We start from the raw sequence: 22072 nt of genomic DNA on the forward strand, positions 1-22072 counted from the left end.
CAGATATAGCAATATTTTAGGATATTTCAGAGTACTTTACATTCAATCATGATGCCTGAATTACACAGAACAGTGAGTGTGCCCTTTCCTTCCATTCCTTCCATTACTGCATCCCCCCAACCCATAGGAAATAAAAATATTGTCAAAAAGCAGATAGTAAGGAGACACAGTCAGACTCTAAAGATGACAAGAGATGACTCATTCTGACCTGCTCTGGTAGAGCACAGCAAGAGAATTTGCCAATAATATTTGCCACTGTACGGGGTTTTATTCCTCATGGGAAATTTGTAGGGAGTCTTCATATTCTGTCTGTCAGAACTATGATGTTTAATTTAATCTAAAGCCAGATATACAGCTAGCAAGGCTTGGAATGATTTAATACCTTCAGTGCATCCTTTAAAGGCATTCTGCTATATACACCTCTCCTACTTCAACTGAAGGAGCTGTAAGGAGTGTGGCAACAGGAAGAAGTAGAATTTTTTTAACCTCACCTGAAGAAATATCTCAGACATATTTCTGAGGTTGGATTCCCTGTGGCTACCTCTACACTAATAAATTAAAATGTCCTTGGGAATATTCCTGGCCAACTGGCAGGGAGGAACTAACATCTACCTCAGATTCTGAAAACAGAGTGGCTAAATCCAAGCTGCCTGTTGGAAATGGTGTTTAAAAATTCGTTTCCTATTGTTTCCAAGGATTATTTAGAAAATTTCAAACTAGGACAAACCCAAAGCAAGTCAGACACTGCTCCAAGTTAACAGTGGGAGATATTGATAATATAGATTTATGTATTGGAAAGTCCAGGAATGTTCTGGGTGTTAATTTGATGGTGTAGGCATAGTCCCAAAGTGCATGCAGCAAATATCACAATTCCACTCATGCTGCATCTTAATTGAAAGAACTGTGATGTTTGTAAATCCAGAGTATATCCCCAGTCATCCAGCAGTAGGATGATTATCTGAACTAAGGAACTGCTGGGCCACAGAACTAAAGCCTTGTATTTTCAGTATTGGCAGCCTCGACATGCAGGCAGCAGGCAGGCTTTATCAGCAGTTGAGATGATCCTACTTTATTTCCAAAAGAGTAATGATTTAGCAAAGTTCCTAACTGTAGCTTCCACTAGAATAGAAAGATGTAAAATGTGCCTAAAAGGAAAAGTACTTTTTATTTTACCTGTGCAAATTTCTCATAAAAACACAACAACAAACACAAAAATAAACCAAAAAAAGTCAATCAACTGACTGACTAGCCAACCAAAATTACCCCAAAACCCCACCAAAATTAAACAATATCTGTCTTTGGCCAAAAGCAGCAGTCTGAGCAGGGTGGGGTTTGTTTTTTTTTGTCTTTTATTTATTTGAACAATGAGAAGATAGATGATATTACTCCATTACTCCTTGCAAATTCACATATTTGGAAGAGAAAGTGTCTGCATGTCACAGGCACAAAAAAAAATATGTAAAAGGAAAAAAATCCAAAACTAATCAGGCAAAAATAAGAGATATCACAGTGCCAATGTTCAAAGAGTTCAGAACACTCCAGCAGTGACTGAAGAATATTTATCCAGACTTAAACAAAACAACCATTGCCACAGAGGCAAAATGAAGCAGATAATGCCACATGAAATAGTCAACTTGAACTAAAAATAAAAGAAATAAAGAAAGACTTAAAGATCTAAACAAAGACCTTTTGTTCATATGAATCTCATTTCTAGTGAATGTCACAGGTGTGCTGAAGAACCTGCACCTGACAGTTGTGTGAGGACCACAAGAGTCACTGCCTGGTTCTGTTAATAATTAATGATCAAATACCTACAGTGCCACCCACAGGCACTTGAGTTTTCTCCTGGTTACTAAACAGTTTCCCACTTTGCACTTCTAATCAAAATGGAATTGCTAAACAGTTGTGGCTTTCCTTCCACTGGACTAAATCACCCTATGACAAGCTTGAAATATTGTCCAACCACTAAAAGATAAACAGAAAGAGGAAAACAAAACAAAACAAACAAACAGACAAACAAAAAGGAAATAAAAAGATAAAGTCTATCACTGTTTTCAAGTTTAGTACTGACATGCCTGCCTAAAGCTGTCGACCAAACTGGGATGAGTAGTCAACATCTGTTCTGCATTATTTATTTATTTTCGATTGCAGAAAATTGGCAGTTCCAATGTCCCTAAGAGAAGGATAATTGTAATTATCTGTGATGTTGTGAAACCTGTTTCAATGACTCAGCAATTACTGATGGCCTGGGGTTTTTCCTCTCCTTCCAGCATATATATTCCAGTGTATGTATGAATGTGGAAAAAAAATAAACTTTCAGGGTTTTTTTTTAAGATTTATCTGATTTTTTCCCCCACTATACCACTTTGAATCCACTATAATGTTTTGCTAATTAGGGGATCCAGAACATCATTTTAAATATGCTGCTTATCGTTAAACATGATGAAATGTTTATTTGAACTAAGTCTCCATCTTTCAATAATGTTGTGCTTGAATGAGCTGTTGTACCTGTGTGCACCTGGAATGACTGATATAAAGTGTCTGAAAAAATATGCAGTTAAATATTGCATAAAATTCTAACAACAAGTTATACATATTTACCAAAAGTGTAAAAATGCTGATCTCAAATTTCTGTCATTTTACAGGAAGAAGAATCAAATATCAAATCCAAGAAGTGAGTCATTTTCTCAGAAACCTATTTTTATTGCATTTGAAATAAAACCAAATAAAATGTATGGTGAATCTTTTACTGAAGCTTGTGTCTCCAGCTCCTTATCCAGACTACTGGAATTCTTATTTCCTGGCTTTATGTAAAATGTAAAAAGATTGAGAAAAGAGCTGCTTGCCCTGGAATGAAAGGAAAGGAAAATGGAGAAGGTATTGCCTTATATTTATGAAAAATTACATCAAATGAAGACAGAGGAAAGTGAAATACAGAATTATCAAATATCCATGGACTGAGATAAAAGGCATACATGACTCCTGTAAACTGCCAAGTGCAGAGAATGTGTTGATGAGGAATTATTAAGCACATAATGGTGACATATAAACTTAAAGAGTGGTGGGATGCAGGGATTTGAACCAACTTAACTCATGAGGGACAAGGAAAATATCAGGAGATAAATGCTAGGTATGTACAAATAAACCAAGCAGTGCCAGGGCTCATCCTGTGCCATCGAGGCCAAGGGGCACAATCTGTCACATCCACACTGTTAAACTCTCTCAGCCTCCAGCACAACATGGGCAGATCTGTGCTGCCATTTGGGAATGGTCCCCAACCTGTACTAACACTTGAGCTACATCCAGAATTTTTCTGGCTGGTTGGCTGTGGCCAAAATCATGGGCACTATAATAATTCACCAGCAGAGATGACTGAATCCCAGTGCTGGTTCTAGCTCCAGTCCATCAGCTTATGATCTGTGTACAGCTACGTTTTTCAAAAATCCTTAAATTTTATCAGGGAAAAAATGTGCATAATGTACTTAGTGGTACATGATACTAGAGAAGGTCAAATTTAAAAGACCTTTCTTTCTTGTTATGAAAACAAATTTATGTTATATATATATATATATATCTCATATATATGTTATATATATGATCAAATTGACAACAAAATAGGCAAACAGGTTAAAGTAAGGAAAGAAGAGATCAGAGTTAATTGTATGTGTTGTTCTTCTGTAGCTGAAAGACACCCTCAAGTAGCTCAAAATGTTAGCCAAGGCACAAAAACATTATTTCCAGAAAGATATGAAGAAGAGATGATTCAGAGGACAAGAGAAACATCAGTGAAAAAATACTGATATTTAGAATGGCAGAAAGGAGATCCCAAGGACGTTAAAAGCACTTGACCACATTTTGATACTCCAAAACACAGAGAAAAAAAAAAAATCACTAATCTGTTTTTGTGCAGCTGGTAGATAATAAGGTGCTAAGGAAAGGGCAATATGGATTTGTCAGGATTTGACAAAATATGCCAAGCCATCTGAATTTCCTTCTTGACATGTTAACTGGCCAAGAGGATATGTGGGAAGCACTAGATATATTTGATAGTCTGACTTATGTAATTCTTTTGATGTGTATGGCATTTTTATAAATGAATTTAGGAAATGCAGTCTTGATGAAATGCAGCTGATGCAGATGAAGAACTGGTTGGGGGAAAAAAACCCTTTATACTCAGGGAAGAGTTCTCAGTAGTTTTCTGCCAGACTGGAAGACTCTTTCAAATTGGCCCCACATACAGCAGTTCTGGGATGTGTATTATTTAATATTTTCATTACAGACATGGATGACAGAATAGTGAATATACTTACGAGAAGTGGAAGGACTTCAGGCTGGGAGTGGTTATATCAATTTAGAGGACAGAAGAGTAGCTCAGAGACATTATGGTATATTAGAGAATTAGGCTGAAATCAATAAGAAGAAATTTCTGAAAGGCAACTACAAAGTATACTCAGGAAGGAAAAACAAAAATGTCCCTGAAATATGGAAAATAAAACAAGAGAAATATAAAAGATGGGAGTTAACTATAAACTTTATATGGGTTAAATGTACTTATAAGAAACATAATATCATTCTAACATGTATTAATTTCAGAGTTGTGTGCAGGACTTATAAATGCAATTATTTCATTCTGTTCAAACTACTGAGGTCTTTGATCCTGTTAGTGTAGAATTTGCACTACTCATTAACTAGCAGGCTGGCAAACACTGTAGAATCTAAAAGAGATCAACAAAGACAACAAAAGTTCACAAAAAGATAAATTGCCAGGAAAGGATGAAAAACAAAGGTTTAGTACAGAAAACAGAAAATTAGGAGATGTAAAGTGTATTCAAATCTGTGAAACAAATACAAGTTCACACAGGCATAAAAAGGGTTTCTGAGTCTCAAAAAAATGTAATTTCATCCATTCATTTTTTAATATGTATGTAAATCCAAGGTTTTTTGCAAGTTTGTGATGAATCAAAAGTTTTCCAGACTGTGAATTTGATTATATTTGTGAGCTTCACTGCTAGAATCAGCTTTCAGGGACTTTGGCTTCAGGGCACATCTTCCACCATTGTCTGCTCTGGGGCTTGGGGTCCATGACTTTGAGCATCCCCAGGACAGCCCCATTACTCCTGCATTCCCCAGGGCTAGAGCTGCCTTGGGTCCCATCATCCTAATCCTTCTCAGCAGTGTGAAGCCTTGATAACAGGGAAATTAATATAAAAACGCTTATTATGTTTTTTCATGCTGAAATTAGGTTTATATAACAGTTAATTACTGCTTCATGTATTAATTTACAAATAATGTTTCCCCCTCCTGCAGGAACAGGAAAAGGAACAACCCCAAATGTTTTAATCAGCATCTCTCAGTACCTGCTGGATAGAATACAACAATGGTGTTATGCTGCCAAAGCAAAGCCAGGTACAGATTTTATAAAGGGGAGACTGGGAGGGGAAGGAGGGGACTGATAATCTAATTTTCTCCATGAGTCCTTGTTGAGTTCATTGAGGGTGTTTGGGGTGGAGAAGAGCTGCTGCTGTGTAATTTCAGTGCCCATTGTGCACTGCCCCTTCTATCACACAGGTCAAATTAAATCTGCTGTGAAAAAGGAAAGGAAAGATGTGTGAGGAAAACAAAGAGGTTGCATCCTACACCTGCAGGAAATATATCCTTGAGGGACATAATTCCCCAGCTTCAAAAATTTAGGAGTAAGCCTTATGTATCAGCAATGTGTGGTTTAGATGGAGCCCTGCTCATTTAATAACATTTTTCCTTGCCTTAGGGGAAAGTCTTTAGAAATCTTTGAGCATATGGGTGTCTGCAAAGAGGCAGGATCCAGGCACAAGGCATGTTTTAAACACAGCTGAGGGCTGTACTGCTGTGGTCTGCCACTGCTTCTGCAGCTGTGGTGGATCCCTCTGTGCCACACTGGTGAGGAGACAGTGCAGGTCACACTGGGTACATTTCTGTAGCCTCAGACCCCTCATTCCCTGCTGCACTGGTGGAATTTATGGCTGAATCAAGCCTCTATAGTGTGAAATGCTAATGTAACCCAAATACATGAGCTATAATCCATAGCCTGGAGGAAGGTCTCTTATCCTTACGTCTGGGAGTGTGCTACTTTGTGGTGCAGAGTTGATTTTGCTAGTAAAATAAGGCAGCTCCTGCCTCCAATCATAGGTGCATATTGTATGCATGCTATTCTGCTGAATTTAATATACCCTAGGGTTTCTCCAGGTTTTAAAAAAATAAGAGGATGAGGACAATGCTACAAGGTGATACTTGATATAATGAAAATCTAGCAGACTTTGGTGATGTTAAAAGCAACTGAATGAGAAATTGTTTTGACTGAAATAGACATGAACAGTCTTATAAGTCTAAAAGATTAGAGGATTTATTACAGTCTCAAGAAAATAATAGATGTGGCTTTTGTTCTGGCCACCTGCTGTTTCCTTACTGAAGTGAGATCCAGTTTAGTTTTATTTCAAATTCATAATTATGGCAGGACTGGTTTAGCTTTTCAAAGCCCAAACTTTGAGAGTCATAATGCTGAGATTCTTGTGTAAACACAGTCACAATTCTGCACAAAAGAGCAGGTAAGCAAATTCATATCAGGTAACTGGCACGTTGCAAAATAATTATTAAGTCAGTTTTCTCCTGTAATTTGTATTTACTGAGAGGCAGTGGTTAATCCCAGATAGTTTTTACCCTCTTAATAAGGCTGGGGGGACGGCAGAGGAGAGAGGAATAAAGAAATACATCTATAGATAATTCCATGTTGAGCTGAGCTTGTTAAACCAGATACTCTGAAGCTAAAGAGTTTCACAGAAGAAAAGAGGAAAGAGCCTTTTCAACTTCCCAAGAGAAGGTAGCAATAAACTGGCTTGATGATCACTGTTGTTAAATTGAGCCCCTTGGGATGCCAGGTAATTTGCTGGTAGCGTGAAAGGCTTGGTCTTTAGCAAGGCTGTTTGAATGACTGTCTGGAGGTTCCATCTTTATAGCCCCAAATTCTCCAGCACCTTTCTTGCAGGGGGATCTATTGTGCTGCAACAGTCAGTTGATGAACTGCTGAAAGTTAGAGAAGGCAAAAGGCCATTTTCACTCTGTGGGCTGGATTCAAAAGCACTAAGAGTAGCAGGCTGGAGGGAGAGGAGATGCTTTATTGTTCATCCCTAGAGTGACAGTGGAGTCACAAAAGGGATCTTCAGGGAGAGAACAGGTATTTAGAGGGCCAGGTAGTTTCTGGAGATATAATCTATTTTTAATAAAATTGCTAATTTATCAAAACTACAGGAAGTTTCTTAGAAGTTCTTCGTATTCTGAGAAGTAGCTCAACTAGTCTGTTAACACTTCACCTACCAATTAAAAATATTTTTCCCCCAAAATCCTTGCAGTGACTTAGTTTCAGAGTTCCTTGGTTTAAAATGTTAATGCAGAGTTTTTTTAATACTTTACTACTCTCACCTTATAGCTTGTAAATGCTGAAACAACCCATGGATCTCACTGGGTTATTGCTAGTTTTAGTGGATGTATTTCTCCAGAAGAGACAACTATGTTTTTCCAATAATATTGGTTTCCGCTTTTGAAGTCACTCAGTTTTTTTTCTCAGTAATTTGGAAATCTCAAGACTTGCCATGCCTAAACCCAGTTTCTCAGACAGGAAAAGAAGGCACCTGCACTCTGATCTAACCAAAACTATAAATTTTCATTCCAGAATATTCGAGTTGCTTGGGTTGGAAGAGACCTTGACAACCATCTGGTTCCAACCCCTCCTGCCATGGGCAGGAATCAGGTTGCTCCAAGGCCCATCCAGCCTGGCCTGGGACAATTCCAGGGCTGGGTTAAGAGTAGGACAATGCTGTCTTACATGCCAAGGTTTCTGATCCCTGCATTGAGAATATCTATTCAACAGCTTCACCTTTTTATTAAGAATGATGCAATAATGGATTTTTTTTCCTCCTGATTGACAACTAACCACCGACCCAAGCAATTGAAGAGAACTATAATTATAATTTAGCACAGAAATGTGATGGTGTTTTAATGGTTCTTCTTAAGGACATTTGATTTACTGATACAGCAATGGGTGCCAATATTGAATGAACTGTGAGTATGAACTCAAGTAAAATAATTGAATTCTCCATTATAGTTTTTTTGCTTCCTTTGTGTTTGCCTTCTGTGAATATTCTATAAAGTGAATTTAATGGCAGCATGTGTGTGATAATAGTCAGTTTAAGTAAATATTCGAGAATATTCTGATCCTATAAATACCGAAATTGGAGATGCAAATATTAGCATTGTATTATGAATATTTTAAATTAATTTGGCATTGGTTGTCATCCAAACATATTTTTTTCACCAAAACTTTATAATTTGTATTACAATCTGGATGAGTAAATTTCTCTCAGTCTTTTACAACATGGGAGTTATGTGTTTGTGGAAGACAAAAGAAATACTTTTCTGCAGAAACAGATGTTGTTTCATCAAAATAACACCTAAATAGATACATGGTCTAGGAACTGTGGCATTAATACCCTTCACTTTGCTGTGTGTCAGCATCCTGGGTCATTCTTTATGCAGTCAGCAAACCCACTCTGACCTAAAAAGTCACAAAAATCTACAGAGTGATCAGACATTGTTGCACCATTCAGATCTACATTGAACAGCAGTGTCAGGTCTTTTTAAGTCTGGTTTTGGTTTGGTGGTTGGTTTTTGATTTTTTTTTTCCCCCACAAGAAATGCATGAATACCTGGAATCTGTGAACTTTGAAGGGCCATGGGAATCCCTATGCTATAGCAAATATGGTCCAGGTAGTCAGAAATTATAATTCTGACAGAAAGCCAATATCAAACACTTCAAGTAAATAGAATGAGAAATCCTCTTATGGACAATTGTGTTATAACCTGGCCAGTCTAAAACTCTTTCATTTAGTGATTGTCTCATATTATGAAATGCCTTCAATAATCAGAAGTGACCATTCCAAAATGGTCAGAGTTATAAAATCTTATTTTCTCTTCTGATAATCCAGACATTTAATACTCTCAAGAAAGATGTATAGATTGTATTGAAGAGAAAGTAAAACCAGAAACAAATTATGTTGAAAGTGCAAGTCCCTTTCTTAATTATTTTTCACTGGAGGATGCAGGGATGGTGTCTGAAACAGGAAAATAAACCCCAAATTTTCAGACAAGCAGATTTCATGATACAAATATTTAAACACTAGTGGAACTTGATAAAATTTATAATTAAACAAAAAATCTTTTTCTTTAAAAAATTATATTTCAAGTTATTAAAAATATTAAATTAATTGCTATTTGCAGTTGATTTTTCATTGAATCTTGTCTTTCAAAAATACCTTTAAAATAATAAGATTTAATGTTTCTTTGTACTTCATATCCTGTTTAGTTTAAAGGGTAATGGCAAGGTAAATCTTGAATTAAGCAATGTTCTGCAATTCTCTTGTTTCTTGCCTTTAAGTTTTGGGGGGTATGTTTTTTACTTTGAAGGATGTGGCATCTGTTCTTAAATAATATCTTTGCTTTGTTTTGTTTTGTTTTTTTTCAAGATCTGCTCTATCATCTTTTTCTGTATTTTATGTATGCATTTGCCAATACATGTTTTTCAAGTGTCCTTTATAATGTGTAACAGCAGCAAGTGTTGATCATATCCCAAGCAGCTTCCATTATGCACAGATTATGGAAGAGAAAAGAGAGAACATAAAGGCACTCACAGTATTATATTAATTACCAGGACAGCAAGAAGCCCATATGCTTAAAAATTTCTACATATGTTCTTGGCTATTTGCTCTCCCCTGTGCAAATTTTCTATTAAAGCTGAATTTATCATTTTTTCAATTTGTTACTGACAGTTGGCAAGAGTTGTTCCTCCTGTCTGAAGACTGCCAACATATCTGCTCAGGGAAAAGTAAGGACCCCTCTCAGTGTTCTTGAAAGAATGATGCTGTATACCCTTTACCACACACTTTATATATAGAGAAATACATTATTTATTTCCCAAATTAATAAATTCCTTCCCCCTTTCTTCCTGGTATACTGTCTCTGTGCAGTAAAAAGCAATAACATTTATTGAATAGCAACAACTCTGAAAGCTGTCCTTGCACTCTATAGGCATACACTACAAAAAGTTTTCTCTCCACCACTTTCTCCTATAAAAAGCCTGATTACAGGGACAAGTACTACACAATACCCTGGAGAATGATCTGCAAAGTCACTTCTGCTTCTAATGATTCAAATATATTTGCTCCCACTCAGAGTAATTTCTTGGAAAAGTTATTTAAGCATTTTTATGAATTCTTCTGCTCCAGAGACAAAACAGAGGGTGGTCATCTGGCAGCCAGAGTCTAGGGCAAGCAGGGAATATCAGTAGGAGCAGCCTTTGAATGAACATGGAAGGAAACATGAGAATATTATTTCCCCCAGTGTCTCATCTAGCCAAGAATCTGCATGCTCATGATTAGTACAGTGATCCTCAAGTGTAAAGTTGTATTTGGGACAGCTACTGTTTAGCAATTCTGGGTTGTGGTGACCATCCCCCTGTCATTGATTCATCATACCAATGAAACACCATTGGAATTTGCTCAGCTGCCCTAGACAAATTGTCATATCCTAGCTGTTTCCATTCCCTGCTACCTTCGAAAAATTGGCACAGGAGGGAGCACCTACATGCACACTGCCTGTTTGCTGCTGTTCTTGGGTCACATTAATTCCTGTACACAGCTGAGGGATTGTGCCTGGCACAGCTGAGCAGGAGAATTTCCAGTAATTTACCAGAATGGGTAACTGAATGCATGGCCTATGTCTGGACCTGACTTTATCTCCTGCTGTTCTACTCTATACTTACTATATATATATATCTGTATGGATATATATATATATGAATATATATATGCACAAATGGACATTTATGCACACCCAGCATAAGAGCTGTGTAAGAATGGTCTCTAACAGATTTGCAAAACTCAGCCTCAGGCTCCATGCCATGGTATCTTCCCTGGCTGCATGAAAGGCAGTGTGAATATGCTGATACATGCTGCAATCACACATCTCACAGTGTAGACATACCGTAATAATGAGTGTCAGTTGAGGTCTTGGTTCAGCTCTAATCATTTTGCACTGCTCTGCAGTACAGCAAATGCATTTCATCTGCAAGGGGAGAGTGCTCCCAGCAGAGGGAAAATCTCTACTTGTATAGAGTCAGCACAGCTGATTCCCACAAATACCTTGTCAACCCTGTGGGATGGACATGCACAGGGTGAATAACAGAGAAGAAAGAGAACCTTTCACCAGTCTCATAAAAATGCTATAAGTTAGAGAAGCCCTCAAGCTATTTAAAATGAGGTCATACTACTACTGCTTTTTTATCATCCTTTCTGAGTGCAGGCCCTGTTTAATTGTACAGCCTTTGAAAATGAAGCAAAACAAACTCTTGTGTATTAATTCTGTCAGCAGTGTGCTGGGCAGAAATGGAAGGTGGATTTTTGTCTTATGTCTTTTGTTGAGGAGAAAAAGGGAGGACAAAATATTTGCCCAGACATAAAAGTGTCAGGGCCACCGTGGGTCTCTGGTGTTGTTGCAGAAATAAATGCAATAAGAGTGGAGAAGATGCTGAGAAGGCTGAGGGTGCATGCACTGCTTTGTTGTAAACAACCCTATGTGATCTTTACTATTCACACACATTTTTTTCTTGAACATTCAAATGAGTTGTTGTATGAGCAAAAAGAAGAATTAAGTCAGGTCTTCTGTAAATCACTGTCTTACATCCACTCATCTATTCATCACTGAGTTTGCTACTTTGTCTCCATTTCCCAGATGCCCATTAACCTTTCAGATATTTCTTTTGTGCACATCTGCATGTTTAACCTCCACCTCTTCCATCTGCACTCTCCTTTTGGATGTGTTCCCTCTAATTCCTGACAGTGACAGAAGTGACATGAACAAGCTTCTTCTGAGTGGTCCAAGGGCTGGCCAGCCAGCCAGATTAAGGGGATGGTTGATTAGCAGCAGGACAATCAATGGATGAGTTTTCCTGAATATTTCTTGGCATTGTGTCACTAACTGGGGCTTTTCTCCATGGCCAAGCCTGTGATTTTTATTATTTATTGCTGAATTTTATTATTAAATACTGAATTTTATTATCTTCCAGGGTTCAATTCCTTTGGCAAATGTTGAATCTGGCTAATGAGTTCAGGAGGTATTAGATGGGAATAGCATGTAGCAGAGAGTGTGGTTGTGTAAGATTCTTTTCTTTAGGAAACCAGGGTAAACATGGATTTGCATTTTGTACATTGCAGTCACAAGACAGCAAGACAGACGTTATTATATAACATCAGACTAATTGTGTGTTTTGTCTAGTATCCAGTGGCAGTACTATTTGCTTCAGATGATGTTGCAAGAAATACTGTAGTAGGCAATTAGGGATTAACCTCTCCATAACAGAAGTTTCTTAATTCCCATCAGTTAGTGATTAGCTTATGCTCTGAAGCATGAAGGTTTATATCCCTTATGAATTTTTGTTTAATCTAATATAATTGCAGATGTTCTTGTTATCCATATAGCTCCTTATCCTGTTTTGTTCCTTTTTTTTTTTGCTTTTGATCCTACTGTTCTTGGCCTCAGTTATATCCCATGGTAATAAATATTATGGAAGTAAAATCTCTATTCCCAGCATTGTCCCTTATTTCAGAATATAATTACAGGGAAGTACATAGAAAATAGGGAAGTTGTGCAGATGGGAATATATACTTTGCATATAGACATTGTTTTCTAAGCAGGGCAATGTGAACTCATTCAATATGCAAATATTGAAATACTAGATTGCTCTCCTTACTACAGAGGGTGGGATTTATCCTTTCTAACATCAGTATCTGAGTATGTCACCTCAGACTCTGTCTTGTAGTGAAAATTATAATTTGGGAAGAATATATCTGATCTGTGGTAGATGTCCATAATAAGAAGTGATGGAACACACCATGACGGTACCACATTCCCTCTGTTCACTATGATACTAATTTTGAAAAAGTTCTCAGGTATGGTTGTTTATAATATAGATATCTATTTTTAGTCAAATTAATAATTATGAATGGTTAAATTCCAAAATGCAGTGCAGGAGCTTGGACATTTCCAGAGGTTCATTTTGCCTAATAAATTCTGGCTCTGTAGGAACCTGTCTCTGCTGACTACATGCCGAGCATAGCACAAATTAATTCCTGAGTTCTTGAAAGTCATCACAGAGGCTTTTGCCTTGTCCAATCATGTCCGTTTTCCCTATTCTGTATTTCTCAATTTATATTTTAAAAATGCATGTGTGCATTCCTTGCAAATGTGAGGTGAGTATTTCCTCAATCGCTGACTCAGGCAGGGCTGTTCATGGAGCCAAGGTGACACAGAGGTGTTCTGCCTTCCCTTGTGGGAAGAGAATAACATAGCCCTGGCAATAATTTAATCTTCATTCTGTGGAAGGAACTGAAGGAAAAGCAAGCCAGGTAAGTAAAGGTAGGCTTGGGCTGCCCTTACTCCTAACCTCAACAGGTGGCATGGTGGAAAACTGGTCACAATGTCAGTAACTTTCTGACCATTGTTCTTTCCCTTGAAAAGAGTGAAGTGAGGATGACAGAACAGTAGCATCTCTGGCTTTGAAATTCTGGTAGAAAAGACTTTGAGAACTAAGGAGTTGTGAACCCCTGTTGTCACAAGTGCCCATTTCCATTTTACCATCTTACCTTTTGCTTTCTTCTGTGATCTGAGACACATATTTCACTTTTAATCTTTTATTACAGAGTGTGAAAGTCTAACCTTATGCATGTCTAAGTGTGTGAGCAGCTTTCAAGTTCACAAGGAAAAGATGTCAAGAAAGAAAGCTTACCCACTTTGAGCATTCAGGGTCATGATTTGTTAAAAGAAATAGCTAAAAAAGGAAAAGGACAAAAGAAAAACCCAAACAACAACACAAAAATTACACACAAAAAGAATACACCAGAAAAATAGAGGACAAACACTTTAGTGTTTTGCTTACTAACCTCAGCCAGTTCACTAGGGTTGTGATGATGACCAGAACCCAGAGAGGAAGGTGTGGGAGATAATCTTCCAGTGCTGGGAGCCACTGGACCAATTCAGCTGCTCTCCTGAGAGCTCCCAGGGATGTCAACAGCAAATTAGAAATCCAAGTGGAGATTAGATGAGCAAATTTGTAGATTTTGTCTGTAAACATTAATGTACCTCTGTGCTTTGACCCCAAGGCAACATGAGGCCATCTGCTGTGACTTTGTCAGCCTGCTCCACTCACACCTGCCCTCCCACTCCTTAGAACAGATCAATCCACAGGAATATGTGATGCAGTATGATTTTATTGATCCTGACTCATGTTGCTGTCCCTGAGCACAGAACCAGGATGATCAGAAATCCAGAACATTATCTCATTAACCTGGAAGCCTGACTGGCAGTTCTCCATTTATGCTGGACCTCAAAATTCATAGGCAAGGTAGTGAGAACTGGGACATGGTTTTGCTCATTTAAGTTGTGTCTCTCAAAATGAGGCCTCAAATGGCTGATGACTGTTAAAAGTACCAAGTTTCTCAAGGTTTTTTTTCCTTTTCTCAAAATAAGTCATGATCCTATGAATGGATTCAACAGGAGTGGCTCAGGGATGGCAGACTCCTGTTTAAATGGATTTGCTGAAAGATTGCTTGGATTAAGTATGATTTGTTCTATTTTCAGTCAAAGAAAATAGCTGGGTTTTTTTGCAGTAACATTTAATAAAAGCTTTCTGCAAAATAGTCAATGGTGTTGTATTATATCTCTGTTACAGTATTACTAATGGAAAATGGCAACCTGAAAAATAAGGTAAAATCAAATTGGTTTTGTTTAGAGGAATAATTTTGATTTTCCAGAAAATAATGAGCCCATCACTATATGTTACTTCGCATTTACTTTTGTATATGCAAAATAGCAATATTGTCTGTGTCTGCTTAATTCTGTTTGACAATAACAAAATAAATTTGCTATTGTTTATTAGAGATTTTCAGAGAAGCCAGCTAACTTGTCTTAGATTTGAATTTCAAATACAACCTTTTTAAAAAACATAGGCAGAGATATTAATCTAAAATATTGATAAGAAATTTACATCAGAGAATATCTAATTGTAGTCACAGTTCTCACATTAACAGTCACTTGCTGTTTGCTTTTTGGAATTAAAATCACAATGAGCTGGCACTCTCAGGTGTATTTCAGCATATGTCACTTTTGCATATGAAAGAATAAATGCATAGAAACATCTGAAAGCAAAACAAAACAAAGCAAAACAGCATCTTTATTTTAGAAATACCTTTCATTGTTCACAGGAGTAACAGCTTCTTGATCATAGAGCCTTTAGACACTTGAATTTGAGCAATTATAGCTAACTTTTATATTATACCTAATTCAAGCAATTCATTATAGTTCCATACATCTTGAAGTTTTAATGCAAAAACACATAAAAATGGCTCTTTTGCAAGCACTCAAATACCATTTTGGTGGTGGAAGAGGTGGAGGTAAAATAAGAAATACAGACTATTATTTTACCATATTTAGAAAAGATAATATTTTTTACTTAAATGAATAGTGGGTAGTTGCAGAAAAGACAAAGACCTTTTTAAGAAGTGCACTGGGGTAGGATAATAAGCAACAGACAATTTTCTGTAAGGAAATTTCAGCTTAGAACATAAGAATTTTCCTTTTTTTTTTCTCTCCCAATTAAGTAGATAAAAAAAAAATTTTGCCCTGGGAAATTGTGGAATATCCATCTATAGCTAAGCAAGACTTGGAGGGACCTGATTTAGCTCCAAATTTGGATTTTTCTTTGAAGTTGGCCCTACTTTGAACAGGAAGTTGGATCACATGACCCCTGAAATCTCTTTCCATCTAAATTATTCTGAGTTTCTGATTTCAGGTAAATGTAGCCTGAAAATCAAAATAACAAATTGGAAGAGAACTAAATATTAATAGGAGTTCAAACAAGTGACATGGGATGTGCAGCATAAATTAGCACCATGTAAAAAGGGTCAGTGTTCTCTTCAGCATCAGACTCATGCTCAATTTATTGTAGTATTGCACTTTCAAGTGCAGTCATATGGGAAAATTCCTGAAGTGTAAAACAGATATGTTTGGTAAAAAGACAAGAATGAATTTTCTCTGCTACTACCTCCTCCCTCTACAGTGCTAAACCCCATAACCTGCCAAGATTTCCCTCTTTAGACCACATAGAAAACTTACTAAGCTTTGTGAATAAAGGGTCAGTATTTTAAATATTTCTAGGGCAAAGAAAGTTCAAGTATAACAGAAGATCTTGCAGGCAGCTGCACAGTCTATTTACCATGGTTGTGACTACATACATAGTAGGTAGAAAAATGGTGTTTGGGACAGGCAACATTGGCTCAACCAGGATTAGCAGTCATGTATTTAGAATAAAAGGTATATGCAATTACTGTGAGAAATTTGGATCTACTCCTTATATTCTTCAAATAAACCTGAAATTATTTTGTTTATTGTGAATATAAGTTGAATAAATCCACTGCTTAGTGGTAAGCAGGTTTTTCCTTTTCAGAAGCTGCAGACAGACAATGATTGCACATATTTTTAAAAAAATCCATCAGAAAAAAATATTTGAATATGAAAGGGAAAAAAAATCATGACTGAACTTGATTGATTACCTTTATTTATAATGCTTTCCATTTGAACCAGAAAATTAACAGGAGTGGACAAAGAAATTCTAATAAATTAAAAATTCAGATCTATTACATTCACATCACTGTATACCTGAAATGCCAGTGTATTTTACTCAACATTTCAGATATTATGATGCATCTCTCCAGAGCCTCCATATGAATTTCTTTTATCATGCAAGCTAATGATGATTTTGACAAATGACTTGACACAATTTCCTTTCTTTGTTGAATTATCAAGTTCTGAGGTTTCTTAGAAGGGAAAGAATTTTGATGTCCTGTTGTCAATGAATGGCAGTGGGAGATGGATGACTAAATATTTCTTGAATATGCATTATTGTGTATATATATCATGGATTGTGTTGAGAAGCCTGTTTAATGAACTGTATTTCCTAGATAACTTTTGAAGCATTTTAAGAAATATGATCACTTCTATTTTTTTTGAGATACTAATAAATCATGGCTTCCTCATATATTTTGTAGTATAATATTCTAACTACTATTCTAACTACAGTTACTGAAATATATTTAGTGAATCATCTATTATTCCCTTAGATTTCTGGGGTGATATAGATTCTAGTGTTTTATTGAATATCTTTGAGATGATCAGGTTGTCATCTTCCTGTTTCTTTTCTAAGTACAAGAGAATGGTCAAAAGACACATGCAGTGGTTTACAGAGGCAGAAAAAGCTCTTCAATAATATTTTAATGCTTCAGCACAGAGGTGATTGTATATTGGTGGCTTTCCAGATCTATGTTGAACTTTACATTTGGCAGCTCCTTGCCTCCTGCAAAACCTCCCTGTCTCATCATCATGTCTGCTTTTTCTCATAACATGAATTGCTCAACATATGTAGGAAGCGCTTCTCAGAGCAATTTGATTATGAAGTAAACCCTCATAGCAAAAAAAGATCTTGGCAATATGATTTAACAAGAATAGTATATGAAAAATATTGATTTTGCCCCTTCAACTGATAAGAAAATTGCTGGATGAAGTGGTAATCAGCACTGCCACCCTTAAGTGCTCAGCTCAAGGAGAGGAACTCATCAAGCTGATGCACTTTCTTCAAGGTCTCTCTGCAAATGGACAGGGGTTATATTATTTTGCCCACCATTTGTGATAAGCAGGAGAGTTAGATTGTTTTATATTTGCCATCTCTCTATGATTGTCTGCTGAGGTAGAAGAAATTATACCATTAATGGCTTTAAATATTAAATGACGTAGGATACCAAATGCTATTGCTACAAGGAAAAGAATGACAACAAATAACATAATGGTTTTGACTATGGAAGTCCACCACCCAGAAAACCCCCAGCCCTTGAACAGTTCATTAAACCAGTCCTTTGTTTCTTGCAGAGCAGCGTGGACATTTAGGAGCTCTTGCAGTCAGGTTCATGCAGCAAAGTCCTTCAAATTCCTGGCATTCCAGGCAGGTGGACACAGGGTCTGTTGCTGCTGCAGTGGACAGGCATATGTTTTCCTGTTTGAGTGTCTGTGCCAAGGTTACCCAGATGTTTGACGTGGCTGAGGGATGATCCACGCTGCTGCCAGACTGTTCAAGGCTAACAGGACACAGGGTTAACTGGAGGGTAGCTTTCTTCTAAAAGGAAAAACAAACAGTTTAAAACATGTTATAAGTCTTTTTCTGCCGGAGGGTATTCCTTTATAAGGTTTTTGTTTCCTTTTCCTCTGCAGCGTCTTCTTTTCGAAGCAGTGGTTACTTGCTTCTCATCTCCTTCTGCTGTAGCTGGAGTTTTGGGAACAAAAGGTTTAACCCACTTTTGGGGGATCCATCGAGGGCCTGAGGGGGTTGATACACATGCATAGCCCCTTCCCCAGGTTACTAGCTCATAGGGACCCCTGGTTTCCCATGTTTCTGGATCCCTAATCAAAACAGGTGGATGCTGAGACAATTTAAACTGTTTACTGCTGTTAAAATGACGAACCACAGGAGGAGTCATGTTTTCAAACGAACAATTCAAGAAATTGATTGTGAACAGAGCTTTACAGAGCTTTTGCTGGGGAGACATCCACACAGTTGAACTGCTTTGCTTAGCTAGAACCTGTTTTAGTGTTTGGTGTGTGCGTTCAACCACTGCTTGGCCTGTAGGGGAGTGGGGGATGCCTGTCTTATGTCCCAGTCCCCACTGCTGGACAAATTCCAGGAATTCCTTGGATGTGTATGCTGGTCCATTATCTGTTTTTATTTCTTTAGGGATCCCCAACACTGAGAAGGCTTGCACTAGGTGTTGTTTTACATGTACAGCCTTTTCCCCTGCATGTGCGGGTGCATAAACTGCACCTGAATATGTGTCTATATTCACATGAACATATTTGAGGCGTCCAAAACTAGGGATGTGTGTGATGTCTGTCTGCCACACCTCACAGCTGCCTAGGCCCCGGGGATTAACCCCCACACCCAGCAATGGCATGGCCTGGAGCTGGCAGCTGGGACAGGTGGCTACAATAGCCTTGGCCTGACTCCGTGTTAGCTGGAACTGACGGACCAAACCTGCTGCATTCTGGTGGTACTGCTGGTGGCTCAATTTTGCCTGTTGGAAAATGTCAGGAATGCGTGCTTTTTCAGCTGGAGCTGCAAGGGTGCCTGCCATCCGGTTCCCTTCTGTGATTTCACCTGGCAGTTCCGTGTGTGACCTCACATGCATTACATAGAAAGGATGTTCTCTGTGTGAAATCAAATAAATTAGTTTTGACAGCAGCCCAAAGAGCTGCTCATTATTGATGTCTTTGAGCACTGCCTGCTCCGCCCTGGATACTATCCCAGCAACATAAGCTGAATCTGTTACCAGGTTGAAAGGCTCTGAAAACTGCTCAAAGGCTCTCACAGCTGCGGCCAGTTCTGCAATCTGGGGTGACCCCACCACAAACTTAACATCAGCTTCCCAATGCTGAGTCTGAGGATTTCTCCAAGTCATCACCGACTTATGGGAGGCCCCCGATGCATCTGTGAACACTGTGAGTGCCTGAAGTGGTCTCCTGCTTCTCTTTTCACGAGGGATGAGGTGGAATTCCTCATTAAACAACTTATGAGCTGGGCTGTGAACAGATATCTGTCCAGTGTAGCTATCCAGAGATATCTGGAGGCTGGCATTGCTCTGTAACAAATGCTCAAACATTTCTTTTGTTTGCCTTTCAGGAGAGTTTTTTCCCTCCATGGAAAGTTTAATTGGCAGGTGAATGCACGTGAAGTCAGACCCAGACAGTTCACGCAGCCTCATTCTTGCTTTTTGAATCAACTGAGCCATAAGCTCCTGTGGTTGTGTGATAGTTTTGGATCTTTGGTGGGAGAGGATGACCCATTCTATGATTAAGAGTGAGTCCCTCTGCCCCTCAATCCACTGAAATATTAAACCATGTAAGTGTGGCAGTTTCCCCAAAACAATGAATTTGAAAGGTAGTTCAGGTTGGTAGCGGTGAGCCTGCCTCTTAGACAGAGCTTGCTGTACCTTTTCAATTGCAGGTTTTGCCTCAGGTGTCAGCTCCCTGGGAGACAGTAAGTCCCTCTCCCCTTTCAATAAATTAAAAAGGGGTTGTAAGTCCTCATTAGTGAGGCCTAACCAAGGTCTTACCCAGTTCAACGACCCACACAGAGAGTGAAGATCTGCAAGGGTTTTAGGGTTACAATTAATTTGTAATTTCTGTGGAACAATGGTCCTGGCAGTGATCTGTAGGCCCAGATATTTCAAGGTGGCATCCTTTGAACCTTGTCTTCCTGTAATTGAAATCCAGCAGAGGTTAAAACTTTAACTACTAGGTCAAGCATGTGTTGGAGTATGGAGTTATCAGGAGCACACACCAGCACATCATCCATGTAGTGTAGGATTATAGCTTCCCTGCTTTGTGCACACACAGGAGACAACAATGAAGCTACATACCACTGACAGATAGCAGGACTACACTTCATGCCCTGTGGAAGCACTTTCCAGTGGTATCTCTTCATTGGAGCCTCTCTGTTCAATGATGGTGCTGAGAATGCAAACCTGGGAGCATCTTCAGGGTGTAATGGGATTTGGAAAAAACAATCTTTGATGTCTAATACTGCCAATTGCCAATCTCTAGGTAACATGCTGGGACTAGGCATCCCAAGTTGAGGAGACCCCACGTCCTGAATTACTTTATTTATTTCCCTAAGGTCATGTAACAATCTCCATTTGTCTTTCCCTGTTTTTTTTACTACAAAGATTGGAGAATTCCAGGGACTTAGTGTTTCTTCTATATGAATTTTCGCCAATTGTTCCTCTACAAGTTTTTCAAGTGCCAGTAACTTTCCCTTTTTTAGCGGCCACTGTGTTGTCCAGATAGGTGTGTCACTTAGCCATGTTAGCTTTTGGACTCGGCAGTTTACAGTGGCTGCTTCCAAAAAATCCTGAGGGGTTTTTGGAATTATCATTTTAACTCCCCATTTTGACATGGAGTCTCGGCCCCACAAGGGACACTTGTTATCTATTACAAACGGACGAACACTGGCCAATTTGCCGTCCAGTGCCTCAATTTGTACCATGCGTTTTGATATTTTTGCCAATTTAACTCCTCCTATACCCTGAAGTTGCCCAGCTACAGGTTGCAATTTCCAGTGTGAAGGCCAAATTTTTTCAGGGATAATTGTCATATCTGAGCCAGTGTCCAGAACACCCTGCACATGTAGGTGATCTGATCCATGTGTCATGTTGCATGCTAGAGAAGGTTTTTCCTCCTTTACCCTCTCTGCCCAGTAAACCTCTGGTGACTTATCATCTGCTGTGATATCTGCTGGAATAGGAAAGGCTTGGGCCAGTACTTGCCCCTCACACAAATAGAAAGGTGCTTGAGAGCAACGGGCTAATATTATAACGCTGGATATTTTCCCCTTCATGATCATAGGAGCTATTTCAATCTCTAAAGGTGTGTGTGCTGTGTCTCCCACAACAAAATACTCACTCTCCATGTGGCAAACCGTCATGTCAATTAAGGGGCTTGAGATGTCCACTGTAATGATGGTCCACTCAGGAGATCAGAAATGAAAACCTCTGGTAGTCTGGGGCCTGACACGGCCACAGGACTGCCTGACCTGGTTAAGAGAACATTTAACATTTAAATCATTTGTTATCCCCACATTGTCCCTTTCACCCTCCCCCTTTGTTTTTAAGAGAGAGGCTTTTGCTACAGTATAGCCTGCAGAATTTATATCCTGGCGCTCTATGGTGTTTATGGCAGGCCAGCGCCTCAGTTCTAGTTTTTTGGTTCGCTGAGTTTGTTCTGTTTCCCGTTCTGAGGACAGTCCCTAGCAAAATGTCCTTCCTGCTGACACTGGAAATAGGTGATCTTCTTTAGCTGCTGTGATGACATGTGCTGCTTCTTCATCTGTGGTGGT

Source organism: Oenanthe melanoleuca, chromosome 3, assembly GCF_029582105.1.
Source record: "Oenanthe melanoleuca isolate GR-GAL-2019-014 chromosome 3, OMel1.0, whole genome shotgun sequence".
NCBI lineage: Eukaryota > Metazoa > Chordata > Aves > Passeriformes > Muscicapidae > Oenanthe > Oenanthe melanoleuca.